At 36.6% G+C, this 8,178-nt stretch overlaps 2 pseudogenes; both read right to left on the minus strand.

Moving 5' to 3' along the window:
• Nucleotides 1-1,833: 1,833 nt before the first annotated feature.
• Nucleotides 1,834-2,136, minus strand: LOC118622416 (annotated as a pseudogene).
• A 1,112-nt stretch (nt 2,137-3,248) lies between these two features.
• On the minus strand, nt 3,249-7,111 carry LOC118622417 (annotated as a pseudogene).
• Between the last annotated feature and the right edge of the window lie 1,067 nt (nt 7,112-8,178).

The following is an 8,178-nucleotide window of genomic DNA, read 5'->3' on the forward strand; positions in this document are numbered from 1 at the left end:
GATGACTATATCTTTGAAATGGCATCTGGGAAGGATTGTCAATTGTGTCCCGGGCATTTCTAATTCTATAAGGATGCATATCTTTGACTGACTTTGATTGACTAGTCCATTTTACAACTCTGTAGGAATACAAATTAATTTATAGAAAACATTGTAATGCAAATTTTTTTACCTGTAGCAATGCAAATGAATTTTGTCTAGTAGAAGAGAAAAATGTTTGAAGGTCAAATTCTCATTGGTTTTAACTACTTACTGTTTTCCTCATTTAAAAAATTAATTTGATGTGAATGAATCAAAATTATACCTTTTCTTTTGTCAGATTGGCAAAAATATTCAAAAAATGAGTTTGATAAAATCTTTGACACATGCTCAATATGTGTATAAGAATCTTGTTTATACATTTTGATAATTATAATATAAAATATCTAACCAAAAAAAGTCTACTATAGAGGATACTATTCTTTCTTAAACAAAAGGGAGGAGATGAAATAGAATTTGTGATCTCTTATCATATAAAAATAACTATTTGGCATCCAAATTTCCTGTATTGCTGAAAAACCTTGTAAAGCAGTGTTTTTGATTTTATATGTTCTGTGGGAAACTTGTCTTCAAAAACGTTGAAGCCCAAACACTGCTATAACTGAAGTTGGGTGAGAGTTCCTCTCAGCCATTTCCTGATGAGGACTCCCCGAGGGGCTTCCTATGAAGTTTAAAGGAAAAGTCACAATGCTTGAGACTAGAGAAGTTCAAGTGGAAAGTTAGTATTTTAGCAATTTCAGATGCTATCTAAGATTGAAAGTGGATACAGACTTGGAGAATCAGAGGGTGGTTGGTGTTAGACACATCTAAGAATTTTCTTCAAAGATACCATCATCTCAGTTGAAACATTTATTACATGATACAACGAATACCTCTATTTCCTATTTCTTTGTCATGTTTTAAACAAGTATGTAATTGGGAGACATCAAATTTACTTTCAGAGGGTCAATGGTGTTCAATTTATAATATCATAAAGCTTATTTTGTCTTCAGGGACTTTTTGAGAATTGTTAAAAAATATTTAACTGTCTAACAGTAATAATACTTTACATCTGTGCTTTTACTTAGAAAGTTTTGCAAAAAAAAAAAAAAATGCAATTTGTCACTTCAATCAAGACATTTCTTTCCTTCACTGACATGTGCAAATATTTCTGAATAGGCATCATTGAAAACTTTGACAAATGAAACCATCTTGTGCTTTTGGTAACATATTTAAAGCGTTGAATATGATCAAGGGTCCAGGCAGTGACTCAAACAAAATACACATAAAACTTAAGAATGCTAAATTAGGAGGCATGGTCTAAAACTAGGAAACTAGCAAAAAGTGTAAGTTAATAAGTAACATAAAATATTCAAAGATCATATTAGATAATTGCCTATATAGACTGCATTGAGACATTAAGTGGAAATATGCTAATACAGATATTGGCATTTAAAATAAAGAGGCATTTTCTTAGTATCTGGAACATTTTATCTAATAAGTGAAGTCATGGAAACAGAGTAGATTCAGAGTTGAAAGCAGAATATAAGAAATCTTTGGTATAATGGCCTTACATACCTCTTCTTATAAGTACTGATGGCATTTTTGCTTTGTCTATAAATTTGATCCTGCCTCTTGCTATTAATACTTGCAGAAGATCTTATTCTAGCAGGTTTTAAACCATTTTAGTTTAATTCTATCACATTTTTAGTCATGTAAAGAAAACATACCCGGTTACAAGCAGACATAGCATTTTTCTCAAGGCACAGTCTTTTTTGTTGTGGCTGCTACATAGATTAACCCATTTATTATAGGCTAGCAATATTTCAAATTGTGGAGCTTCTGCTGGTCTTTCAGTTCCTTCAGGCTACTGATGGCAGATTCGACTGTGACGGCAGAAGTGGTGTAGGTCCAGGCACCACCAGCAACTCTTTTCATGCAGGAAGCACATTGTCAGATGCCACAGCCTGTCTCTTTCTTGGTTTTGCTACAGGAGGAGCAAGTGTACTTGGCATGCTGACTGATTTCACTTTTCTGCACCATTTTCCTGAGGGAGGCACCATCATAATGGATTTCCTATTTACCAAAGATTCTGACCTTCCTGGTGCATTTGGCCATGTCGCCACAAAACATTCTTCACTAAATATTAAAACATGTTGCATTGTCTACATCATGCACAAGGGTAATATTATAACAGCACGTGAAATAGATCCAAATATTCATATAATTTCTTTCTACCTGTGCAATAGTATTCCATTCTCCTCTGATATTCTGATTGGCTTAAACCAAATTAAAAAAAATAATCAAGGCAATGAATTACTTGGAGAGAGGAGAATTCCAAATATATTTTGATGACAGAGAAATAGACTGAGGCCACATTTTGAGTAACGCAAAGAGAAATGTTACAACTCCCTAGTTCTGCAGAGTTTCATTTATTTCAGAAGAATAAATTCTCATTTTAATATTTGGAGGCATCCATTTAAAATGTATCTGGCTATAAATCTTTATATAACCTCTCCCACCATCCCTTTAAATTGATTATAATGAATAGGTATATGTTAAAGCATGCAGCAACAGATAATTAAAACAAAAGTCAGCTGGGACCATTTCCCAGTTTATAGCCTTCCAATTACTTCCCACTGAACATAGCCTAAATCCCAGCTTCAAATAGGGATAATAATGTGATTTAAAATCAGGTCCCCATTTTATCCTTCATCCTCAACTTCACCCGCTAGTTAATAAGCTCTTTGCATCTCCCAGCCTTTTGCAATACTTTCTCTTCTGCCCGAGGAACTGATTTCCTATTCCTTTACATGTTTGACTTCTTAAAACAATGAATCTCAGAGATATTGGACCTTAAAAATGTTTTTATTTTATTGATTTTAGAGAGTGACGAAGGCATTCGGTAACTACTGTTCATTTAAACATACTTGGTACTGCAGTCTCTTTTTCTCTTCAAAGACATGTATCTTTATTAGCTATGGTATTATATGTTTGTGGGGGTTTTGTTTTGTTTTGTTTTGTTTTCAAATGTTGCAGACCTTTGTGGAAAGTATGCTCATACGAGTTTTTTAGGCCACAATCAGTCGTAGCTACACACCATTTTCTAAAATCAAATTTACTGGCAGTATATTAATGTAAGGAAATTTCAAGTGATAATCCTGATTTCTGACTTCACTAAATCGCCCCAAAATCTTACACCACTGTCCTGGCACTTCTCATAGACTCACTCAATAGAACTGAATAGCAACAGTGTCTATGAAGGATTGTGCCTTCAGATCCATAATAGGTCCTCCACTTTTTCTTATATCTCTGACGTTGTTGATGTCACTCCTCTGTGGCCTCTTTGTCTGAACAAGGACTTGCACATCTCAACTTCAGTTTATCCATTTGTTTGTGTGACCATGCTCTCCTTGAAGGCAAACAATCGTCTGTCATCTTCATCATTGTTATACTACATTTTATTCAGTGGCTTGCATACAGTGGCTTGTATACACTCTATACATGTAGTCAGTAAACAAATGAATGATGGAATTAATATTCTGCCAGAATCCAAGAATAATTTGCACTTAATTCTAGGCTGGTAGAACTGGAATTAAAAACTCATGATGAAAGTGTGCTATTCTGATAAAGCTAAATAATCTTTCCTTTCTGAAGCTATTTAGAATGACTACTAATCCCTTTCCCGGCTATTCTCTTCCTCTTCCCTTGTATATAATGGTTTCTTTAAAGAGAAAACATTTCCTATCCATTCCTTTAGTTTATAATCTCTATTAATTTTTATTTTATTTTTGAGACAAATGGGATTCCTTTATGCTGCTTCTATCTTTATTCCTAGCAATATTTTTCTTCTATCTCTTCAGATTGTTAGGAAACTAGAGTTCAGGAGTCATTTGTAGTACCTGGATAAGAATGAAGAAGGTATAGATGATAGTAATGTGGAATCAGAGAAGGACACTAATTCATATGTTGGGAAGAATAAAATGTGCAGATGAAAAGGTATTGAGACACAATGAGTCTAAGACTTCTTGTCTGAAGATAAGGTAACTGGAGATGCCATTAACTGAGATGGAGATCAGCCCAAGGGAGAGCAGTAGACAGAGAATTATTAGCATTTTTTTCACATAATTTACATGTTTAATGGATTTGGGGCTCAATATTCTAGCTATCCATTTGGAAAACACAGTTCTAGAACTCGAGAGAAATATAAGTCATAGATTAAAAAATTTTTTTTGTTCATGTTTTTATTGAGTTTTCTTTTTTTTTATAAGAGAGAGAGAGAAACATCGACGTGAAAGGGACACATCAAGTGGCTGCCACCCTCACGACCAACCAGGGCCGGGGACAAACTGCAACGGAGGTACATGTCCTTAGCGGGAACGGAACCTGGGTCTCTCTGGACTGCAGGCCAATACTCTAACCGCTGAGCCAAACCGGCCAGGGTCATAGATTAAAATTTTAATTATTCTTCAGAAAATAAGTTTGGACAAATGGAGGAAACAAGCCAAGAAAGACTAAAATGAGAATCTGTTTATAAAATGTTGTTTTTCATAACAGACTACAATTCAATTTTTTTGCATAAGTTAAGTGAGTCACCATTATCCTGACTTTAGGTATCTCCTCAGTCTTATTTCTCATCACTCACTGTCAATCTGTTTTCAATTTTTAATAAGAAACTTTCCATATTTCTACACATGACCTCTGTTGCATGACTCCTTACTCACCTTTATGCTTTTCTTTCATCCTAGAATGATTTATCTATACTGTATCCCTGTGAACTATGATTAAGCCTTTAAGTTTAACTCAGAAATGGTTGCTGCAGAAATATTTTTCCAAACTCCTGAGTTAGACCAAGGCCTATTCATCAGTGTTCTGATAGCACCTGTAATTTGTTTTTCTCTCAGCATCTATCATGATAGAATTACAGAACATAAATATAAGAACTGGGTTGTATTCATTGTTTTGCCATCAGTAATTATTATATTACCTGGTATCCATAAGGTACTCAAATTCCTCTTAAACTTCATTTTTTTTCTTTTTTCTTTTCTTTCTTTTCTGTCTTTTCTTTCTTTTCTTTCTTTCTTTCTTTCTTTCTTTCTTTCTTTCTTTCTTTCTTTCTTTCTTTCTTTCTTTTTTGACAGAAGCAGTGTTGAGAGCCATCACAAGAGCAAAGAAAGAATTCAGGTTTCTTTGGGCTTTGCAGTGAATGGGGATTCTGATGAATTTTTTCACCAACTGCACTCATTTGCCTAGCTGGTTGCAGACCAGAATCTCCGTGGCCACCCAGAACTGGACCTCACTGCACCTCTAGAGCAGAAGGCTGAGGTTCACGGTGTCCTCCCCACTTCCTTGTCTGTGGAATGTGAAATAGATCAGCTCTTGCTCTGAATTGAATTGAAGAGACTCCAGTAGGGATTCATTATTTCCAGAGCAAGATCCCAAGTGTTCACTCCCCAAATCCTATTGGCCTTTGATTTGATTCCTCATTTTCTGCAAATGAGTTCAAAGTGTCAGCCAGGTCTTTCCGGCAGATGTATATCTGACCAGATGCTTCCAGGGATTTGAACATAGCCAAGTTATTTGGTTGAAGTTCATACTTTTCCTCAGAGAACGTGACAGCCACCAGAGCTACATCCTCCTCTGCATGCTGGATCTTCACCACAACTTTCAGGGTCTCTTGGGCTGTACTGGAAATGTTTGCCTTCACACTACATAGGAGTGTTCTGTTATGTACACATGACAAAAAAAAGTTACGGTTTCACTCAGTTTCTCTATACTGGAGCCATTTCTCCTTAAGACTGGATTGGTGGGAAAGGGCTTCATTCTTCCTTTGTGGTGAATGTCCATCAACAGTGAGATAACGGTGCATTCCAAGTATCTTTTGAAATTCTTTCAGTTCTTTTTCAAGTATTGCATATTCATATACATCATCCAGGGCATTCCTGTATATGGTCTTTAAAAACATTTTGGAATGTTCATCTTCATGTAACCAGTCTTTGTACAGAGAAATTCACTGGGAAACAAGATGTGAGACCTTACGTTTCTGACTAGGAACATCTGAGTTTTTTTTTTTTGCCTTGATACTTCTTAGCAGAATAATGGCTCAGCAGCACCTGGCACAAGTCATCAGTTGTCATGAAGACTGTGTACCTGAGAAAGAAGTCATCAAGGAGAGCCTTGGTTCCGTTGTCCTCGACTTCTTCCAGGTGCAAGTCATTGAAAAGGTGCTCCGAGATCTTCTGCGGGGTCCTGGCCTCCACCATGCATCCCCAATCATTGTTTTTGCTCCCTCCTGGCAGTGGGGCTGCAGCGCAGCACTTTCTTCAGCACCAGGACAGTCTGCTTTGCTCCCTAACAGTTGTTACTTTATCCTCATGTTCAGATGTCTCCTGTTCTTTTATTCTCCTTCTGCAAAAACTGACAGTTTTCTCTCGCCAGCTTCTAGACCGGTGTGAGGCATTCGATATCATCTCTCTCCTGAAGTTTGCACATCACCCCTGCCTGGGAATCCGGGACACCGTCAGCTTCGGCCACAGTTACGTGTACTTGTCATTGCTTTCTTTATCTGGTTCAATTGCAGCCTTCTTTGCTTTCAAAGCAATAGCAGCTGCTAGCTCTCTCGGCACCGCAGATGTTACACGAGCAAGAATTTCATCACTGCTTTCTTCCCAGCCTTCAATTTCCTGGTGAGACAGTTCACAGATGCCAGCTCTGGTGGCAATGAGAGGCACAAGCTGCAGTAACAGTTTGACTGCATTTTGCCATTCTTCTCTTCCAGATTCACAGTACAAGTAGCTACGCTCATCAAATGGAAACTGATAGAAAACACAGGTATCCAGAAAGTGTAAATGCTGGTCCACTGATGACATAATTCCCATGGCCAGTAGGAGCTACCAGACCCTTCTGGCCGTAGATCTGTACCACACAAAAAGACAGTGTTCCAGAAGCTGGTAGACCAGTTCTGACCCAACACAGCTTCTCCTGTAAAATCCCTTGAGGTCTGCTCTGTCCTTATCAGGTCAGCTGCCTGAACAGTGATGATATCCCTCAATGCTCTTCCTGCACAAGAAGAATTCTCCCCACACATTTGGGGAGAATGGACTGAAAATCCTTCTGGAGTGAGCCTGCCAGGTGGACCCTCAGTTCAGCAATCTCAGTTCTTGAGTTTGGTAAACAAAGAATTCAGAGCCAAGAACTCTAGTGCAAGAGGGTTTACGCAGCACAGAGGCAGAAAAAGTGAGCCATATGGGCTATGTGGTGTTGGGAAACAGGTTACAGAGACAAAAGAGGCGAAAGAAGAGCCCTTGGAGAAAGAAAGCAAAGATATGTGCCTGAAGAAGAAAGGTATATGCATGTGTGTATGCAAGAATGTGTGTGTCCGTGAGAGAGAGAGAAATCATGAGAGTGACAATGTTTAATATCCATGGATACATCTGAGCAGATTACCAATTAATTCACTTTCATCACAGACAATCTGAAGTATACAGATAAGTACAAAAAAGAAAGTGAAAATCACTTGTTAATCCTCCTCCCAGAGATGACTGTGAATGATTCGGTGCATGCAGGCATTTTGTTCTCCACCCATTGTGCATACAAATATTATTCAATTAAGACAATACTATGTCATTTGCTTTAAAAATTCTTCTCTTATGTTGTGATGTATCATAAATATTTCTTCCACAAAATAAGTTATAACTAACATATTGTGCTCTATGGTAATATGATGCCATATATTATTTAATCAAATACTTGCTTTCATTATTTAAATTTAATTAAACAAATTTCTTTTATCCTTATTATTTTACTAAGAATTCTGGATGGACAGCTTCAGAATTAAAATTTATCATATAACTTTGATAATTTAATAACACTAAATTGATAGAGGAGTAATTTGAATGCACATTTTAAGACTTAATATATCTTGAAAATAATTCACCAGAAGAGAAGTCCCAATTTATACTATCTGCAGCACTACATAAAAGTATAAATGTACATATTCCTGCCCTCTGCAAATATGGATATCATGGATCTTGCTTTATTTTTTCTCTCATCTTATAGGCAAAATGTAACATCTTAAAGAAGTTTAATAATTATGTTGATTACCAGAATAATGGAATATCTTAAAATATTCTATTTGACTTGGAAATGTGTACACTTTTT

The sequence above is a fragment of the Molossus molossus genome, unplaced genomic scaffold (genome assembly GCF_014108415.1).
Source record: "Molossus molossus isolate mMolMol1 unplaced genomic scaffold, mMolMol1.p scaffold_m16_p_9, whole genome shotgun sequence".
Classification (NCBI taxonomy): domain Eukaryota; kingdom Metazoa; phylum Chordata; class Mammalia; order Chiroptera; family Molossidae; genus Molossus; species Molossus molossus.